The sequence below is a fragment of the Bubalus bubalis genome, chromosome 3 (assembly GCF_019923935.1).
Source record: "Bubalus bubalis isolate 160015118507 breed Murrah chromosome 3, NDDB_SH_1, whole genome shotgun sequence".
Taxonomy (NCBI): Eukaryota; Metazoa; Chordata; class Mammalia; order Artiodactyla; family Bovidae; genus Bubalus; species Bubalus bubalis.
Genome location: NC_059159.1, coordinates 82550025 through 82572246, shown reverse-complemented (window position 1 = coordinate 82572246; position 22222 = coordinate 82550025). Strand labels below are relative to the sequence as shown.

General features: G+C 37.3%; 1 non-coding gene and 2 pseudogenes across 1 annotated transcript; 1 reads left to right on the top strand and 2 right to left on the bottom strand.

Annotated features, from left to right (window-relative positions):
* Positions 1-22222, bottom strand: part of LOC123332466 — an 83366-nt pseudogene that overhangs the window by 31162 nt on the left and 29982 nt on the right.
* LOC112584163 lies at positions 2860-2977 on the top strand (annotated as a pseudogene).
* LOC112584074 lies at positions 20465-20574 on the bottom strand. The gene has a single exon (XR_003108429.3). It is a non-coding gene; the product is annotated as a U6 spliceosomal RNA (small nuclear RNA).

The following is a 22222-nucleotide window of genomic DNA, read 5'->3' as shown; positions in this document are numbered from 1 at the left end:
CCTGGGACACCTTGTGCTTCCTGGACTTGATTTACTATTTCCTTTCCCATGTTAGGAATGTTTTCAGCTGTTAGCGCTTCAAATATTTTCTCAGATCCTTTCTCTTTCTCTTCTTCTTCTGGGACCCATATAGTGTGAATGTTGGTGTGTTTAATGTTGTTCCAGAGGTCTCTTAGGCTGTCTTCATTCTTTTTTCTATATTCTATTCTGTAGCAGTGATTTCCACCATTCTGTCCTCCAGGTCATTTATCGGTTCTTTTGCCTCAGTTATTCTGCTATGGATTCCTTGTAGTGTACTATTCATCTCTGTTTGTTTGTTCTTTAGTTCTTCTAGGTCTTTGGTTAACATTTCTTGCATCTTCTCAGTCTCTGCCTTCATTCTTTTTCTGAGATCCTGAATCATCTTCATTATCATTATTATGAATTCTTTTTCTGGAAGGTTGCCTATCTCCACTTCATTTAGCTGTTTCTATGGGTTTTACCTTGTCCCTCATCTGGGATATAACTTTGTGCTTTTCCACACTGATTAACTTTCTGTAATGTGGTTTGGTTTTAGTTGCTGTGGGATTGTGATTCTTCTTGCTTCTTCCAGTTTCCTTGGTGGCTCAGATGGTAGAGTCTGCCTGCAATATGAGAGACCCAGGTTTGATCCCTGGGTTGGAAGATCTCCTGGAGAAGGAAATGGAAGCCCACTCTAGTATTATTGCCTGGAAAATCCATGGATGGAGGAGCCTGGCAGGCTACAGTCCATGGGGTCACAAAGAGTCAGACATAACTAAATGACTAACATTTCTTTCTTGCTTCTTTTGTCTGCCCTCTGAGAGAGAAGGCTTAGAGGCTTGTGTAAGCTTCCTAATGGGAGGGACTGGTATTGGGGAAAACTGGGTCATGCTCTGGTGAGCAGGGCCTTGCTCAGTAAAGCTTTAATCTAATTGTCTCCTGAGAATCCCATGGATAGTGAGCATAGTGGGCTACAGTCCATAGGGTCGCAAAAAGTTGGATATATCTGAAGTGACTTAATACACACTGAGTAAGTCTGTTTTAGGACAGAGACCAAAACTTATCCATTTTTATATTACTTATATCTAGCACCATGTACTAGCTTTTGTGCTTATTGGATAAAGATAGGTAATGTTTTTTTTTTTCCAGATATTGAGACCTTAACTTTAATGTTGATATAAAATACTACTTTATATTCACAATTTTATCAATATTTTGGTGAAATGTTTTCTTTTTTTAACTTTTTTATTATAAATTTATTTATTTTAATTGGAGGCTAATTACTTTACAATAGAAGATAGGTAATATATAATTTTGAATTATAGCATAATAGTGTATTTGACAATATGAATGACTTTTCTCAGGTAAAAATATTGTGTACATAGGTAGAAAATATTAAATGAGCTTGCTATCATCCCCATTCTTGTGTCCTTGTAACACATCACTCATCAGTTAAGGAACTCCTGCCTCCTAAACTTGGATATACCCAACAGTTATCTCTTTAACCACGCAGTTCACTACCAAATTATGCTAGTCAATCTATTCCTAGAGTATTACTTACTACTTCTAGTATAATAGTAAGCACACTGGACTAGATGTCTGGAAACATGGGGCAAAGCCTGGCTTTGAAGCATATTAGGTACATGACATGGAGCTTATTATATAAATTTTTGTCCTTCATTGCTTTATTTGTAAAATAAGGATCATAGTAACTGTAATTCATTGCATTTTCCCCACCCCTTTTTCCTTTTGAAAATTGGTAAGATTTAGAGGACCAACAAGAACAGAAGGGCATGCTGGATACTGAAAAGAGCTTAGAAATAAGGGATTTGGGTCACAGTCTTGGATCAGGCTCTTATAAATTAGATAAACTTGAACAAGCAGGAAACCCCATGATGACAACGTCTGCATATATTTTGTTTTCCTTCCTATCCACAGGCAGCATAGCATCTACTTAGAGAGTATGCAAATGGTATTTATTGACTTAAACGATTTGCCAAATAAGGGGATTTTAGAAAATTGTTCCTTATATCCCTTTTTGTTCATACATTCTATAATTTTTGGTCATGGAAGTATAAGTGCTTTGAAGATCAAAGGGTGTATTTATAAGGGACTCTTTAAATTTTGGCTGCATTACTATTTTGAAGCTGCTATAGGAGAAGGAAGAGACTTTTATTGATATTAAGGCTAGATAACTAGTGTCAGGGTTCGATTTTTCAATCAGTTCAGTTCAGTCACTCAGTCGTGTCCGACTCTTTGGACTGCAAAGTGCCAGGCTTCCCTGTCCATCACCAACTCTCAGAGCTCACTCAAACTCATGTCCATCAAGTCAGTGATGCCATCCAATCATTTCATCCTCTGTCGTCCCCTTCTTCCTGCCCTCGATCTTTCCCAGCATCAGGGTCTTTGCCAATGAGTCAGATCTTCACATCAGGTGGCCAAAGTATTGGAGTTTCAGCTTCAGCATCAGGCTTCCAATGAATGTTCAGGACTGATTTCCTTTAGGATGGACTAGTTGGATTGCCTTGCAATCCAAGGGACTCTCAAGAGTCTTCTACAACACCACAGTTCAAAAGCATCAATTCTTTGGTGCTCAGCTTTCTTTATAGTTCAACTCTCACATCCATACATGACTACTGGAAAAACCATAGCTTTGACTAGACAGACCTTTGTTGGCAAAGTAATGTTTTTGCTTTTTAATATGCTATCTAGGTTGGTCATAGCTTTTCTTCCAAAGAGCAAGCATCTCTTAATTTCACAGCTGCAGTCATCATCATCAGTGATTTTGGAGACCCCCCCCCCCAAAATAAAGTCTGTCACTGTTTCTACTGTTTCCCCATCTTTTTGCCATGAAGTGATGGCTATGGCCATATCATCCTGAAGGCACCCGATCTCATCTGATCTCAGAAGCTAAACAGGGTCGGGCCTGGTTAGTACTTGAATGGGAGACTGCCTGGGAATAACGGTACTGTAGGCTTTTGGGGGCTTTTCCGATAGCTCAGTTGGTAAAGAATCTGCCTGCAGTGCAGGAGACCCCAGTTTGATTCCTGGGTTGAGAAGATCCGCTGGAGAAGGGATAGGCTACACATGCCAGTATCCTTGGGCTTCTCTTGTGGCTCAGCTGGTAAAGAATCTCCCTGTAATGTGGGAGACTTGAGTTTGATCCCTGGGTTGGGAAGATCCCCTGGATAAGGGAAAAGCTGGCCTGGAGAATTCTGTGGACTACAGTCCATGGGGTTGCACAGAGTCAGACATGACTGAGAGACTTTCACTTCACTTCACATTTTTCAATAGGGAGGCAAAATCTAGAGTAAGGACTATAGAATTCTGCTTGGCTATTATTTGTATATTTTTACATAATTATTTGCATGTCAATATTGCTGAGACTACCTGCATCTAATTTTAAAAAAATATTTCCTTGATAATTCTGATATATATACAGCACCTTTGTTTGACAGTAATTCATGGCACTTTCCCCACCCCTTTTTCCTTTTGAAAATTGGTAAGACAATACTTGGTTCTTATCTGGCAAGAAATACTGTTTTGTTGCTACTTTGTAGGAATGATTTGGCTAGAATTGGTATACAATAGATATTGGTATACAACTGTATGCCTCTGGATGCAGGGAATGAAAATCTTAACGTGATTTTCATTCCCCCCCCTAGAACATTGTGGTTTAAACCTGTTGAAAATAGAGTAAGTTAATTTTCAGGCTTGTTTATTTTCTCAAAAGTTAGGCCACGGAATAGAGTACTTTTTGACATGTACATTCTGCTGTCACATTAAATCTTACATCTGCATCTAAAAAATCAGCATAATAATGATACTAGTAAACTTGAGCAATTTTTAAAGCTTTTCTTCTGCTTATGGAAGGTATTACCTGCTTTCTTTTGACTGTGGAAGTCTCAGGTCAGCAAAGATATAGCAGGATGCATATCACTGCAGATTTTCTTCATTGTCATCTGTTGCTGGCAATATGGCCAGATGTGAAAAAGAAAATGACTGCTTCTTTTAATTTCCTTTTCCTATCTTTTAAAACAAGTTATCTGTGTGTGTGTTCATGCCAAAACATCATTTATGGTATGTGTGTGTGTGTGTGTGTGTGTGTGTATAAGAGACACAAAGGAGGGAGGAACCTGGATGGAAGGTACATTTAACTTTTCTTGGGCAAAACTGTTTTCCTATTTGGCCTTCGTATTAAAGGTAAGTTGTGAATCATGACTTTCGAATCAATACATTTTCCAACAGAATATATGCTGTAACTTCCTGTTTATTTGTATTGAAGTATAGTTGCCTTGAGGCTTCTTGGGTGGTGCTAGTGGTAAAGAACCTGCTTGCCAGTGCAGGAGACACAAGAGACACAGGTTCAATCCCTGGGTCAGGAAGATCCACTGGAGAAGGAAATGGCAACCAACTCCAGTATTCTTGCTTGGAGAATCCCATGGACAGAGGAGCCTGATGGGCTACAATCCATGAAGGCACACAGAGCTGGACATGACTGAACGACTTAGCATGCATGGTTGCTTTACACTGCTGTACAACAACGTGAGCCAGGCATACATATACATGCATCCCCTCTTTTATGGAGGATATTTCTTTCTTTCTGTCTTTCTTTTTATCTTTCCTCGCTGTGCCACATGAGATGTGGGGTCTAAGTTTCCCAGCCAGGGATCAAACCTGAGCCCCCTGCGTTGTAAGCGCAGAGTCTTAACCTTTAGACCACCAGGGAAGTCCGATAACTTCTTGTTTGGAATGTTCTTATTTTATCGGCTAATGTCTCTGTCTTTCTTTCCTCAGGAATTTCTGGACTTGGAAACTTGTGGACATGTGAGAACTATGTTATATTCAAAACTTATACTTTTGTCCATGTGTTACATTACAATTTTTCTGTATAACTATACAATAAATACACAGTCTTTGTTGGTTAGAAAGTAGCAGCATTTGTTCTTTCCGAAATTAAGCTTTGAGTTTCATTGATAGACTATCAATTGATAGTTTCATTGATACACTATTGATAGACTATCAGGTTTCAGTCATGTCCGACTCTTTGCGACCCCTGGACTGTACCCTGCCAGGCTCCTCTGTCCATGGAATTTTCTCCAGGTCAGAATACTGTAGTGGGTAGCCGTTCCCTTCTCCAGAGGCTCTTCCTAGCCCAGCAATAGAACCCAGGACACTTGCATTGCAGGCAGATTCATTACTGTCTGAGCCCCCAGGGAAGCCCAGACTATCAGGATTACAACAAGTTCCAAGATAGTTTAGCATTTCTGTTTTTCAGATGAGGGAATTGTGGGTGAGAGCGAGCAAGTTACTGTGTCCAAGGTCTCACTGCTTTAACAGTGACAGGACCGCTGTGACACACTAGATCTCAAACTTCATAGTTCTTTCTGTATTCTGTTGTATCACATGCAACATAAATATGTCAAAAAACAAGACTTAGTTTCCCCATTCCCTTACTTTCCAATTCCCATGGAAATAGGATTGTAGCTTGAAGATTGCCTGAATTTGGTAGTTTAAAATATCTCTCTTCTCCCTCCATGATGCAGTGGAAAGAGCATTTATCTGGAGTCAATTTTGAACAATATTGACTGGATGCCTTCTCTGTACCAAGTTTGAGACCAGCACCTGGAAATACAGGAGTGAATGAGGCACATAATCCTAGTGTTTACAGTCAGCTCAGACTTCTGGTCCGGCCTCTTATTACTTATCTATCTTTAGGTAAATCATTTCATCTCTCTGAAACTCCATTTTCTGATCTTTAAAATAAGGGCAAATTCTATTTTTGAAAGTTGTGAAGATTAATTAAACTTTAATAAAAGTAAATCTTACAGCACATTTCTGACAAACAGTAGGCGGGCACTCAACAAATGTTAATGTCTTCCCTCTTACATCTAAGGGTTACTGTGAAAAGCAAATAAGAGAATATACATGAAAATGCTTTGTGAATTGGACACAAAATTCCATGGACAGAGGAGCCTGGCATGCTACAGTCAATGGGGTTGCAGAGTCGGACCTGACTTAGTAACAATAGCAACCACAAATTATAGACAAAGTTGGGGTTTTACACATTTTGCCTTTCTTCACTTGTAAGTTCCAGTCAAATGAAAAGAGGCGAGCATCTCAAGATAAAGTAGCAACTTAATTATAGATTAAGGCTGTGTTCGAGATTGTAGTTTTGATGTGCTTCCCAACACTTTACTCTAGAATTAAATTTACCCACTCAGATAGGCACAGAACAGTGTGTGTAGGCACAGGTCTTACCATTGGGGCAATTATTTTGCAATGCAGAAGGCAAACAGAATGAATGCTTCCTGAATGGAAGCAGAGAACCCTGAAAGAGCAGAGCTGCCCATGGACAAATTGTTTTTAAACTCACTAATTACTCCATCTCAGTAGATAAGTAACTCCATCGCACATGAAAAAGAAACGGGAAATGGTATTTAGGAAGGAAGCCTTTCTCTGTGGAAAGAAAACAAGAGGACAGAAAATACAGGTTTCTCTAACAGACACATATACATTGCTATGAAGAAATTAAAATTCAACCCTCTTCCCCCAGCCCCCCATTCTTATGCGAACTGCTATTTCATGTATGAAAATATCCTTATATTGTCTTCAAAGCTATTTACACCTCTTTCCCAAGCTTATAATATGTTCAGTAAAAAATACAGATTAGAAAATTCTGCTGTATTACATTGTATATTATATTCTGTATACACAGTATATACAGACTGTATGGTATGTTTGTGTGTCCTAAAGGAATGTATATTTATTAGAGGAAGTGGAGAGGGAAATTAAAGTCCTCAGTGTGTCCATCTTCAGGTATGATTATGAGTGATTATTATTATGCATTTCATACTTTTCAGAATTTGTTAATGATGTATTTTTTAAAAGGTGGCAATCTCCTTCCTGCCAAAATGCAACTTTAAAAAAGCACAAACAATAACAAAATCTAGCCATATTGTTTCTTCTTCTCCAATGCTGGCAATATTTTCCATTTTTCCCTTTTCAGTTATGTTCAGTACAAGTGGTCTAACAAACTCACTTGGTGCAGTAAACGGTGGTGGAAAGTCACCTGAAGACTAATTAAACGTAATCGTGTGTAAGTGCATGCTATCATTTCTATCGTGTCTGATTCTTTGCAAGCCTATAGACTAAAGCCCACCAGGCTCGCTATTCATGGGATTCTCCAGGGAAGAATACTGGAATGGGTAGCCATTTCCTTCACCAGGGGATCTTCTTGACCCAGGGATCAAACCTATGTCTCCAGCATTGCAGGCAGATTCTTTACCACTGAGCCACTGGGGAAGTGCCAATCAAACGTCAAATTGCAACTATTATAGCAGACATTGTCATTTCTAAATACCTATCTTTTAATTATTTGTGAATGATGATAAATCCTGGAGTTAAGTTCAACAATTTAAATTCCTTTTCCTTAATCAGCATCTTTCCACATTTCTAAGAGCCATCTTCAGATCAGATCAGATCAGTCGCTCAGTCGTGTCTGACTCTTTGTGACCCCATGAATTGCAGCACGCCAGGCCTCCCTGTCAATCACCAACTCCCGGAGTTCACTCAGACTCACGTCCATCAAGATAATGATACCATCCAGCCATCTCATCCTCTGTCGTCCCCTTCTCCTCTTGCCCCCAATCCCTCCCAGCATCAGAGTCTTTTCCAATGAGTCAACTCTTCGCATGAGGTGGCCAAAGTACTGCAGTTTCAGCTTTAGCATCATTCCTTCCAAAGAAATCCCAGGGCTGATCTTCAGAATCGACTGGTTGGATCTCCTTGCAGTCCAAGGGACTATCAAGAGTCTTCTCCAACACCACAGTTCAAAAGCATCTATTCTTTGGCACTCAGCCTTCTTCACAGTCCAACTCTCACATCCATACATGACCACAGGAAAAACCATAGCCTTGACTAGATGGACCTTTGTTGGCAAAGTAATGTCTCTGCTTTTGAATATGCTATCTAGGTTGGTCATAACTTTCCTTCCAAGGAGTAAGAGTCTTTTAATTTCATGGCTGCAGTCACCATCTGTAGTGATTTTGGAGCCCAGAAAAATAAAGTCTGACCCTGTTTCCACTGTTTCCCCATCTATTTCCCATGAAGTGATGGGACCAGATGCCATGATCTTCGTTTTCTGAATGTTGAGCTTTAAGCCAACTTTTTCACTCTCCACTTTTACTTTCATCAAGAGGCTCTTTAGTTCCTCTTCACTTTCTGCCATAAGGGTGGTGTCATCTGCATATCTGAGGTTATTGATATTTCTCCCGGCAATCTTGATTCCAGCTTGTGCTTCTTCCAGTCCAGCGTTTCTCATGATGTACTCTGCATAAAAGTTAAATAAACAGGGTGACAATATGCAGCCTTGACGAACTCCTTTTCCTATTTGGAACCGGTCTGTTGTTCCATGTGCAGTTCGAACTGTTGCTTCCTGACCTGCATACAAATTTCTCAAGAGGCAGGTCAGGTGGTCTGGTATTCCCATCTCTTTCAGAATTTTCCATAGTTTATTGTGATCCACACAGTGAAAGAGTATTTACTTTCTCATTTTGTTATTTTTGTTATAACTATTGGTGTGAAGGATTTTTGGTTATATAAATTTTAATTTTTTAAAATTAGGTCCAATTTATCCATCTTTTCTACTTTTTCTGTTTTTTCATACTTAGAAAAGCTTCTAATGCTGGGTTATGAAATTTTTTCCCCACATTTTCTTCTGAACTGGTTTAATTTTCCATTTAAGTATTAATATTTTGAAATGTTTACTGAAATAAAGTGTTAGTATGGATGCACTCCCCTGCCCCTAGATAGCTATCCAACTTTACAATATCCTTTATGGAATAACATCATTACCTCAACTTTATCATATACTAAATTTTTGTATGCGTGTGTCTTTCTTGACTTCTACTTTGTTTTCAAAGCTCTATTTTTTTTTCAAGAGAGTACTGTGGCTTAAAAATTATGTTGTTGTAGTATGAATTTAATTTAATTTATTTATTGTATTTGTTTAAAATTAATTTTTATTGAAGTATAGTATATTTATACTCTAGACACCCCAACACTAAAAATAAACTTTGAGCATGGCCTCCCAGGTTATGTATATCACTTAAAAATTTGTATATATAAAAGAATGAATACTATTATGTCCATTATAAAATCACTAAAACATATATTTGAAAGCTAAAGGTAAAATAAACAATATTTAAATTTGTAAGCAATACATTAAAAATAACATAATAAAATTTTACAATATATTGCTGTCACTAATGAAATTAAAAGACGCTTACTCCTTGGAAGGAAAGTTATGACCAACCTAGATAGCATATTCAAAAGCAGAGACATTACTTTGTCAACAAAGGTCCATCTAGTCAAGGCTATGGTTTTTCCTGTGGTCATGTATGGATGTGAGAGTTGGACTGTGAAGAAGGCTGAGCACCGAAGAATCGATGCTTTTGAACTGTGGTGTTGGAGAAGACTCTTGAGAGTCCCTTGGACTGCAAGGAGATCCAACCCTGAGTGTTCTTTGGAAGGAATGATGCTAAAGCTGAAACTCCAGTACTTTGGCCACCTCATGTGAAGAGTTGACTCATTGGAAAAGACTCTGATGCTGGGAGGGATTGGGGGCAGGAGGAGAAGGGGACGACAGAGGATGAGATGGCTGGATGACATCACTGACTCGATAGACGTGAGTCTGAGTGAACTCTGGGAGTTGGTGATGGACAGGGAGGCCTGGCGTGCTGTGATTCATGGGGTTGCAAAGAGTCGGACATGACTGAGCGACTGAACTGAACTGAATGTTGTGAACCATATATCATTATCTTTTTTTAACTTTTTATTTTATATGGGATATAGCTGATTAACAATGTTGTAATAGTTTCAGGTGAACAGCTAAGGGACTCAGCCTTACATACATATGTATCCATTCTCCCCTAAACTCCCCTCCCATTCAGGCTGCCATATAACATTGAGCAGAGTTCCACGTGCTTGTAGTGTGTATTTAAAAAATACAGTTAGTTTAAATTCTCTTTTTTTCTCAGAATATAGTAAGCTAAAACTACTAAAGTTAATTCAAGAGTTGATGTTTAGCTGGAAAGATCCCACATAGATCTATCATCCTTTATTCTAACAACCTCAGCAGTTTCTTTGCTTTGATTTGTAACATAGCTTTTGCCATCTTGTAATGTGCCATTTGAAAAGATATTTAGTCAAGCCTGTGAAGCAATGGATTTTCAGTTATTAGCAAATTGGAATGTGGCTGGATTTCAAGTAGAAGGAAAAGTCGGAGATAGGGAGTTCCTTAGGTAAAACTAGTTGTTATCATAAGGAGGCAGGTTCAGAACAAGGAATTTAGGAAAAACGGGTGTTCTTTATCTTTTGCTAAGACAACTTTTCAGTATATCTTTGGCTTGAGAAATATTACTTTTTTCTCAGTTAGGAAAGCATAAGAATTGTGCCATCTTTGGAGAAGGAAATGGCAACCCACTCCAGTGTTCTTGCCTGGAGAATCCCATGGACGGAGAAGCCTGGTAGGCTGCAGTCCATGGGGTCGCACAGAGTCGGACACGACTGAAGTGACTTGGCAGCAGCAGCAGGCACTTGAAAGACGCGTGTAGGGGTGTGTCAAGCCAAGTACTTAAAATCGATCATTTCAAATAATACAGAAGCTCAAAAATCTATTCCACTGGAAAAAGAGCCAAACTTTATGACTCTTCTCATCAGATTTAAGAAATAATTTCAATCTACTTGAATATAATAGTAATTTACAGTACATCAGTACCTTCATCCCACTGCTAATTTTAGCAGTACTTATGTAGCTTCTCTGAGAATGTTGTAATTACAGCTAGAAAAAGATATCTCCGAAAAGTTACTGCTGCTGCTGCTGCTTCTAAGTCGCTTCAGTGGTGTCCGACTCTGTGCAACCCCATAGATAGCAGCCTACCAGGCTCCCCCATGCCTCGGATTCTCCAGGCAAGAACACTGGAGTGGGTTGCCATTTCCTTCTCCAATGCATGAGAGTGAAAAGTGGAAGTGAAGTCGCTACTAGAATTCTCTAATTCAGTGTGCGTCTTCAGCCTTCATTTTATATGATTCACCATGACTTAAGAATTCATCTTCTAGAAATTTATGTTAAAGAAATAATGCACACTATAGAAAAATATATATGTAGAATTTTTTTTTTATTGCAATGCTACTTAACCAAATTAGAACAATTGAAATGTTCCCATTTAGGGGAACGATTATGTAACTTATGGTATTTACAAGTATGGCATATTCACTGTAAAATAACTTTTACAAAGAGGTTTTCCAGACATAGGATAAGGCCAATGATAAACGGTTAAGTAATATAAATAGGGATACAGAAGGTAGTGTCAGTTACTAACATTAAATTATAATTGTTAAAATGATACTAGTGATACTCTGAGTGTTGGGATTATGGGTTGTCAATATTTTTAGATAATTTTTATGTTTTTTCTCAATTAATTTTACAATTAATGCAAAATGAAGCATCTTCTACTTTCTTTCTTTTTTTTTTTTTAAAGCACTTAAGTTGTACTCTCTTGGCAAATTTCAATGATACAGTGTTATTATCTGTGGTTACCATGTCATATATTAGATCCTCAGACCTTATACATCTTGTAATTAAAAGTTGGTAACCTTTACCAAACTCTCCCTATTTTCCCTAACTCCAGTTCTTGGCAGTCACAGTTTTATTCTCTGTTTCTATGAGTACACTTTTTTTTTGTTTGTTTTTTAAAAGATTCTACATAGACGTGATACCACACATTATTTATTTTTCTTTACTTGCCTGTTTTATTTCACTTAGCATAATTTCCTCTAGGCTCATCCATGTCATCACTGATGACAGAATTTTCTTCTTTTTCAAGGCTGAATAATATTCTGTTGTGTATATACACCACAGTTTCTTGTTCCATTCATCCACTGGCAAACAGGCTGTTTCCATACTCTGACTATTGCTGCATCAAATATGGGAGTCCATGTATCTCTTTAAGATAACAGTTTCCTTTAAATATGTACCCAGAAGTGGAATTGTTGGGTCATATGGAAATTCTTTTCATACTGTCACAGGGCAAAAGAGCAGAGTGAAAAAGGTGGAACTCAACATTAAAAAACTAAAATAATGGCATCTGGTCTCGTCGTTTCATGGCAAATAGAATGAAAAATAGTGGAAACAATGACAGATTTTATTTTCTGGACTGCAAAATCACTGCAGATAGTGACTGCAGCCACAAGATTAAAAGACGCTTGCTCCTTGGAAAGAAAGCTATGACAAACCTAGACAGTGTATTAAACAGCAGAGACATCACTTCGCCAACAAAGGTCTGAATAATCCAAGTGTTGATTTCCAGTAGTCACGAATGGATGTGAGAGTGGGACTAAAGCTGTGCTGCTGGAAAAGACTCTTGAGAGTCCCCTGGACAGCAAAGACATCAAAACAGTCAATACTAAAGGAAGGCAACCCTGAGTATTCATTGCAAGGACTGATGCTGAAACTGAAGCTCCAGTCCTTCGGCCACCATATGCAAAGAGCCAACTCATTGGAAAAGACCCTGATGCTGGGGAAAATTAAGGGCAAGAGGAGAAGGGGGTTACAGAGGAGATGGTTGGACAGCATTACCGACTCAATAGGCATGAGTTTGAGCAAACTCTGGGAGATAGTAGGGTCGCAAAGAGTTGGACACCACTGAGCGACTTTCATTTCACTTCACTTCTCTTCACTGGGAGATAGTGAAGGACAGGAAAGCCTGGTGTCTTGCAGCCCCTGGGATCACAGATTTGGGCACCACTTAGTGACTGAACAGCAACAACATGGCAATTCTAGTTTTAATTTTTTGAGGAATTCCATACTGTTTTCCACAGTGGCTGTGCTAGTTACATCCCCACCAACAAGGCACTAGGATTCCCTTTTCTACACATTCCCACCAGCGTGTATCCCTTGTCTTTTTTTTCTTTTTTAATTTTTTTTATTTTTATTTTTATTAGTTTTTTTTTATTAGACCAAGTATTAGTATTGTATTTATGCACAATAATAAAAACAGATTTACAAGTTCAACTGGAAATTTAAACATAAGAAGTTTAACAGCTTTTGTTTATTATTATTATTTGGCTGCTTCATGTCTTGTTGCAGCAGGCAGGATCTTTCGTTGTGGAGTACAGACTCTCTAGTTGTGGGACATGGACTCAGTAGTTGTAGCTCGTGGTCTTACTTCTTGCATGGCATATGGGATCTTATTCCCTGACCAGGAATTGAACCTGTATCCCCTGCATTGCAAGGTGGATTCTTAACCACTGGACCACCATGGAAGTCCCTATCCATTGTCTCTTGATGACTGATGCCATTCTAACAGGCATAAAGTGATACCTCAAGGATATCTTGATTCATATTTCCCTGATGACTAGTGAGGCTGTGCATTTTCTTGTGTACCTGTTGGCCATTTTGTATGTCTTTTTTGGAAAAATGTCTATTGAGGTCTTCTGTCCATTTTCTATTCATATTATTATTATCATTGCTATTAATTTGTATTATTTCCTTATATACTTTGTATATTAATGTCTTATTGGATAATATAGTTCAGAAATGTTTTCTCTCATTCCATAGGTTTCCTTTGGTTTTATTGATGGTCTCCTTTGGTGAACAAAAGCTTTTTAGCTTTATGTATTTCCACTTGCTTATTTTTGCTTTTATTGCCTTTATTTTTTGTGTCATATCCAAGAAAAATTGTTGCCCAGACTAATGTCAAGAAGTACTTCTTCTATTTTTTTTCTAGGACTTTTACAGTTTTAGGTTTTACATTTAATTCTTTAATCTATTTCCAGTTAATTTTTTGTGAGTGATGTAAGATAGAGGTTGAATTTCATTCTTTTCCATGTGAAAGAATATCCAGTTTTCCCAATACTGTTACCTGACATAAATCCTACTTGGCCATTTGGTTTTCTAATGTTTTGTTGATTTTTGCAACTACGTTCATGAGAGTTATTGATCTATAGGTGTTTTCATTCTGGTAATATCTTATTTGGATTTGGTTTTAGGGTGATGCTGTTTTCACAGAATGGGTGAAGAAACTGCTGTTACTTAATCCTTAATCTTCACTCTTTGTTCCACCTTCTGTGCACACTCCTCTGACACTACCTGGATACCACTCTTTCACTCTCAAGATAATATTTTTTAAGGCTTTGCACTTAACAAATTTTACACAAGATTTGGTATCCAAGAAGGGGATTAATGTGCAGTGCAGCAAAGCACAGCATATAATTCAAGTTTATATTAGACATCCTTTCTCTTAAACACCCCTTTGCCACTTCAAATAATGTGAATTCACTAATTGTTCCACTTCATTTATCCCTGTCCTTTAGATGTACTGCAAGACTCTACCTTCTTATCTGTTCTTAACTTTCATTTTAAAAACTCATCTGGTTTTACAGTGTAAACAATTCAGTTTTCTTCAGTAAGTTTGGACAAATGTTTGTGTGTGAACCAGGCTGGGTGGGTATCAGCTGATATTTTTATTTCTTATTTAATATTTAAGTCATAGATGGCCTTCGGTCCACAAGGAGGCTTTTCTCCATGCAGTCGTCAGGGCACCAGCCTTCTTTTATGTAGTGACTCTACCATCTCCTTGGACAAAGCAGAGAAAGAACTTGAAGGGTGGCCCAAGGGACTTCAGGGCCAGGCATCAAAGTATTATTTATCACTTCTTCTCACATTCAGCTGCTCAGAATTCATTCACATGTCCCCATCTGATTGCAAAATGTTGTCTTGCTATGTGCTTCAGAGAAAATGAAATGTTCTTTGATGAACATGTAAAATTCTTCCTGCCACACTTTAAAAAAATTAGGGTGATATGCTAAGTATAAGCCTAATCTGGGTCTCCATTCCTTTACTAGCATTTTAGTGGAAATTTCTTTCTTTTACATGAGCTCACTGTCCTGAGGAGACCTTCTTGTCTGACACAATACTCTAAAATCACTTAGAAAAAAGAGGCTCCCATCAATTTTACTTGCTGCATTGCCTATTGATTTGAGTATCTCAAACTCCCCCTTTTTATTGCTGTATACTTAGCCTAGCTTATGCAGTATGCATATATAATTTGGTACCCTTACATTTTTCACTAATAATACTTGATGGATTTTTTTCTTATGGATCGATGCTATCTAATCAATATCAAAAATGATATTAGCTACATCTAGTTGTGATTTTAACTAATAAACTCACTGTTAATATCTCATGAGATTTTTGATTGTAGCTGAAAATCTGTTCCTACATTTTGTTAAAGCCCACTTTCCTTCATTGTCCCCTAAGGATTCCCCATCACCTCTTTCAGTTTGTCAGCTGCTTTCTTTAATTTTATTCCTTATCTGTTTCCAAGTTATTTCCTTTAGCTGCCTTGGTTTCTTGCTCTTTCTGTTTTTTTTTTTTTTTTTTTTTAAACTTTGATTGCTCCCTGTGTTCCCATAATCAACTAGATGTTGTTTTTCACTGCTTATATATTCAGTCCCCCACAGTGAAAGAAGTTAAAGACTATTTCAGTTATTCCTATTTGCTTTCCACTCCCTCACCTTCCTGTTAATTTCAGATTTGAGCAGTATGTTTTACATATTAGAGCTGTATTTGGTGCAGTTTTGTTTTTCAGAATGTTAATATGTGAATCGCTTTGACTTTGAATTCATTTTTTATGAACCAACTTGTGACAGTCCTTATTAAGTGCTTTTGAGATCACTGCTGGTATGCTAATAAAGATTGTTTAAACTGAGCTCAGAAAAGGTTTTCTGTGCATCTGGTGTGGGTTGAAGAGATTATAATTCCAATAATCTAGAAGAAACAATTAAGTGTTTGTTCATATTTGGATTTTTAAAATAAAAATATCTCTCAATTGCAGCCATTTTAATGCATACATCTGTTTAGAATCTTGCTACTAGGTTGTTGCTTTTTGTGGTGAGACTGGCACTTTTTATAAACTAATGGGTTGAATATAATGGGTAAACTTAGTAGAGTCACTAATACCACAAAATGATTTAAACTAAGGTTTTTAAAAAAAATCTTTCTTGGTGGTGGAAGTCATTTTATGAAGGGTAATTTTTTTGAATGATTAAATACAGAACTGTTTCTTGCCCAGTGAGTTTATGGAGGAGTAAACATTCTTATTTCCTTAATAGCAGTAGGTATGTGGTTTATTGGCAAGCTTCCCTTTTTCTACTGTTCACCCCCCTCCCCCACCACAGTGAGCTATGAGCACATTACCAAGGCAAGGCCAATGAGTCTGGCCATTTTGATTGTCTTAGAGATGAATGTATGACCTAAGCATGGCCAATGAGAGCTCCACCAAAAGTGTTTGCTGGAACTTAAAGGAAAAGTACTTTCTTACCCCTTAGTTACTAGGATGTATTATAAGTTGCAGCCCCTGGGAGCTCTTGTTACCATCACATGGAAAGACCTCTGTCTCAGGATAAAACAATGAGGAAAACAGAATTGAGAGAGAGAAATTTCTTATGGCATTTCTAAAACCCTAGATCTAATTGTGTTTGAAGTCAGTCACCTCTTAGATTTCTTAGGAGTGTAAGTCGTTAAGTTACCTTTTAACTCAAGCTAGTTTTGGTTGAGTTTCTTTCACTGACAACTGGAAGTGTACCATCAAAAGCACTATGTAGAACCATTTTCTACAGGAAAGTAAAGAAGACCCTTACCTACAATGTTGACCATTCACTTTCTATCATACATCACAGTAACTGGCACAGAGACATGTTTAATAATATTTATGGAATGAATAAATGATTCATCTAATTAGATTAATTTATTTTAATAATTTAGTTCAAATTGTTGGACACCTATTTTGTTCAAGGTCTTATCATAGGAAATAGTAAGATGATAAAAGAAATAAAAGGGACAGAGGCTCTCTCCTGCATTTTCTGAGTTTGTGCAGGCAATAAATTATAATAATAACTTAAGGCAAACTCACAGAAGGGTCTAAATGGAGTGAAAGCTGTCTGTTAAAAAATAGCTAAGTCATCAAAAAGTTTTCAAGTTGGACTACTTAGACTTGACTCCATGTTCTGTGCTAGTTAACTGAATAAATTTGGGTACATTATTTAAACTCAGTTTTCTTATCTGTAAAACGAGGGTAATATTTGTATTCCCTTTATAGATCTTTCATAATAGCAATATGTGAACCATGAACTTCCAGATATTCAAGCTGGTTTCAGAAAAGGCAGAGGAACCAGAGATCAAATTGCCAACATCCGCTGGATCATCGAAAAAGCAAGAGAGTTTAAGAAAATATTTATTTCTGATTTATTGACTATTCCAAAGCCTTTGACTGTGGATCACAATAAACTATGGAAAATTCTGAAAGAAATGGGAAACAGACCACCTGACCTGCCTCTTGAGAAACCTATATGCAGATCAGGAAGCAGCAGTTAGAACTGGACATGGAACAACAGACTGGTTCCAAATAGGAAAAGCAGTACATCAAGGTTGTATATTGTCACCCAGCTTATTTAACTTCTATGCAGAGTACATCATGAGAAATGCTGGACTGGAAGAAGTACAAGCTGGAATCAAGATTGTTGGGAGAGGAGAACAAGGACAGTCCTGTAGTGCCTGACAATTTGAAATGTCACGTTTTATGTCGTTCATAATTTTCAATATGTCTTTTACAATGCAATTGAGAATAAAACTTGCTCAAAAACTAGAAGAAGAAAAGGACTTACTTAAATAAATTATTACATCTTTAAAAAAAAAAAAAGATTGCTGGGAGAAATATCAGTAACCTCAGATATGCAGATGACACCACCCTTATGGCAGAAAGTGAAGAGGAACTAAAAAGCCTCTTGATGAAAGTGAAAGACAAGAGTGAAAAAGTTGGCATAAAGCTCAACATTCAGAAAACGAAGATCATGGCATCTGGTCCCATCACTTCATGGGAATTAGATGGGGAAACAGTCGAAAGAGGGTCAGACTTTATTTTTTGGGGCTCCAAAATCACTGCAGATGGTGATTGCAGCCGTGAAATTAAAAGACGCTTGCTCCTTGGAAGGAGAGTTATGACCAGCCTAGATAGCATATTAAAAAGCAGAGACATTGCCAACAAAGGTCCATCTAGTCAAGGCTATGTTTTTTCCAGTGGTCATGTATGGATGTGAGAGTTGGACTGTGAAGAAGGCTGAGCGCCAAAGAATTGATGCTTTTGAACTGTGGTGTTGGAGAAGACTCTTGAGAGTCCCTTGGGCTGCAGGGAGATCCAACCAGTCCATTCTAAAGGAGATCGGTCCTGGGTGTTCTTTGGAAGGACTGATGTTGAAGCTGAAACTCCAATACTTTGGCCACCTCATGCGAAGAGGTGACTCATTGGAAAAGACTGATGCTGGGAGGGATTGGGGGCAGGAGGAGAAGGGGACAACAGAGGATGAGATGGCTGGATGGCATCACCGACTCGATGCACATGAGTTTGGGTGAACTCCGGGAGTTGGTGGTGGACAGGGAGGCCTGGCGTGCTGCAATTCATGGTGTCGCAAAGAGTAGGATGTGACTGAGTGACTGAACTGAACTGAACTGAAGGATAAATAGAGATTTTTATTTAAAATAATTAAAAACCTAGGATATATTAAGTAACTTTTAGCTGTCTTTTCAGCAAGCAGAGATGGATTGTACAGGATTTAAATATGGAAGAAGATAGAATTGGAAATGAAGTCACTCTTGGGAAGCTGAATATTTATTATATTGCAACTAAGTGTCAGTCATTAGGAAAACTCTGTGTACAGAGTTTGTAATACAAAATCATCGAGCAAAATCATACTTTATTATTACGTGTGTTAGATTTATACTGTGATAGATTTATTTTAGAAAAGATAAGATATGCATCCTTGTAAATGGGGTAAAAAAGGGTCCTGTATCTTATATTTTTATGAATTTTTACAGGAAAGCATTTAGCATTTTAAGCTCAGATTGATAACAATGTCAAATTTTTACTAGATATTCTGTGACAGGAAAGAAAAAAAAAGGATTTTCAAAAATAGTGTCTTTAATTGTCTGCAATAAGGTAGATAAGCAGAAGATTAAGTATTATATGTTATATAGCCTTCTGGATTCATTAATATATAATACAATGCTTAAAGCTCATAAAATTTGATGAAATTTTATAAGGTCTCGTTCAGAAATAATTGTCCTTCTATGTCATGAAATGATTTTTATAATTACTTTTTAATTTTCCTTTAATCTGCAACTCATGGTAAAGTAGTAGTTTCCCAGGGGTTTCTGAATAGAAAGGAGAAAAGTAGTTCAAATATGCTTAATATTGCTGGCCTACATGTTTCAGAAGCATGGGGGCATTTCCATTTGATTCAGGGGTCAGTGGAGAGAATGAAACAGCATAGTATAGCAGTGGAAAGAACACAGACTTTGGAAATCTTGACAAAAATAAAATAAAATTGCCTCATTTTGGACAATATAACCTTATTGAGCCCAGGGTTCACAGTGAGAAGAAGACAGCAACATTAACTTCATAGTGTTTTTGTGATTGATTAAGGGTGATCTTTATAGGGTGATACTCATGTTGTTTGGCACATGGAAGGTGATCAATGTATGACTACTATTCTTAATATAAATTATAATTTCCAGTTAGTAACAAAACATGTCAATGAGATTCTATTTCATATGTTGTGAGTAAAGGGAAATATACATCTATCAAAATCAAAATAAAAGAATGGATAAGTGCTGGAAATCCTAAGGCAGAAATATGAATAAATAAAACTAAAGAGATAAATGTTAAGAATCAACCTCCAAGATTTTGATAGATGTTGACTGAGTCTTAGCTGATATCCTAGCTAATGAATAGCCAAGTTCAGCACTGCAGTTTAACTCCACTCTTCCAGCCTGCTCCAAAGATAAAATGGATGTGGAGGTGTTCTATGTAGAGATGATGATGGAACAGCTGTTCTTCACTCTCTCTTCTTCTCAAGTTGTTTGCCTTTTTCATTTAGCCTATAAAGTAAGCATGAGTCTAGTTTCTATCAGGAACCAGAGTTCCTATCTTAGCGTTTTCTATCCAGTTTTCCTGTCTTTGTCCTTATGATCTTTTCTGGCCTCCTCTCTTGACCTTTCTCCTTGTCCAATTCTCTTTCTTATTTGCTTAATGAAAAGTCCAACTCTCTTCTCAAAACTAGGCTCTTCAGAGGCAGCCTCAACCCACCTCATACCATGGAAGGACACATTCCTCCTTAAGAATTATAAAATACACATTGGGATGTTAAAAACTGTTACTTTCTGGCTAAGGACTCTTCATTGTGTTAAATTTAAACTAATCAAATCCCCAGATTTACATTTTAATATATATATATATATATAAATATATATATATATATATATATATATATATATATATAAACAGCTTTACCACTGGCCTCAGGTTATCTAAAAAGTCATAAGTTTTCCTCCTTTTGTTTTTAATGGAGCATTTTGTGAATTCTATCAGTTCTTTGTGAATTCATCCTTGTGTAGGGACCATGCTGGTCTTCTCTGTATCATTCCAATTTTAGCATATGTGTTGCTGAAGCAAGCACTCTTTCCTCCCTCCTTTTCTCCTCCCTCTCTTCTTCTCTCCCTTTCTCTCTGTCTCTTTTTCTGAGATGGTGCTCTCTGACATATATATATATATATATATGCCGTCTGCTTGCTACAGTTTAAAACTTATTTTTACTTTAGGCAAGTATATATTTTTTCCCTCTGTTTTTCCTTTTTCTTCCCCTAGAAAAAATCTTGCAACTGAGTCCGACATATTAAAAAATATAAATTAAGCTTTTTATTAGGGGAAGACCCTGATGCTGGGAAAGATTGAAAGCAGGAGGAGAAGGGGATGACAGAGGATTAGATGATTGGATGGCATCACCGACTCGATGAATGTGAGTTTGAGCAATTTCTGGGAGTTGGTGATGGACAGGGAAGCCTGGTGTGATGCAGCCTAAGGGGTTGCAAAGAGTTGGACATGACTGAGTGACTGAACTCAACTGAAGTGGGATCAGACCTCTCCTCTTTCATCTCTATCATTTTCATGGTCCCTGCAGTATCTCTGAGGAGCCCTAGGCCCAGAGAAACACTATTGAAAAGCCTTGAGCTAATGAAAAGAGTTATTAACTGAAATTCTGAAGACTGGAGTTTTAGCTTTAGCTCTAACATCAAATTTATATGTGTCACTGATAGGGGTAATTGTCTTATCCATAAAACAAAGGTTTGAACAGTGGTTCTCAATTTTGTCTGTGTATTAGAATCACCTGGGGAGCTTTTAAAAATACTGATGCTCAGGCCTTATATCAATTAAATTAGAGTCTCTGGGGCGTGACCAAGACAACAGCATATTTTAGAGCTCCTTGGGTGATTCCAATGTGCAACCAAGTTTCAAAACTGCCAGAGTTTTTGAGCAATAATGTTTCACAAATCCATAGGTCTTTGCAGCTTGCTTTGGTAGATGTAGTTAAAATGTGCAGTCTATTAATTTATAGATAGTACTTAGTGAAGAGTGGGGATGAACGTGGTCATAAAGATTGAAACCTAGGAAAAAAGTTTTTTGATTATCTTAATAGCTCAGTGTGTTGGGCAAAACACTTAACTCTGTTATATCCCTGATGGGAGTAATTTTGACTTCCTCTAAAATGAGGCTCTCAACGGAGAAATCATATTTAAATGTAGTGTTATTAGATTTATACCAATAATGACACCATTTGTTAGTATGATCTGCTAAGAATTACACCTAGCTATTTCATTCACAAAATAAATAGAATGGCCAGATTGACTACTGAAATGTAAAATATGGTTAATATTCCTCAGTTGGTGGTATAGCTAGAAGACAGATTAAAGTAACATGCTATCAATGGAAATCTCTGATATTGAGATGCTGCATTAAAAGTGCCTCCATCAAAAGGGCAAAGAGAGAAAAAAAACCGCAGGATTACTGCTGTGTGCTTGTCAGTGAAAAACTATTGTTATGAAAAACTATTGTTTCAGCTGAGTTTTCAAAGTAGGAATAAAGCTCATAGTATTGGTGAGCAATTGATCCTCAAAGATATACAAATTGTATGACAATATTCAGTCTATAATCTCCAAAGGTCAAATGAATTTCTTATGATTGAATAAGTTACAATGAATACCAAGTAGTATAAAAGTGATGGCAGCATTAGAGCAAAAATGATTGATTCTAAATATGTTAGATGTAAA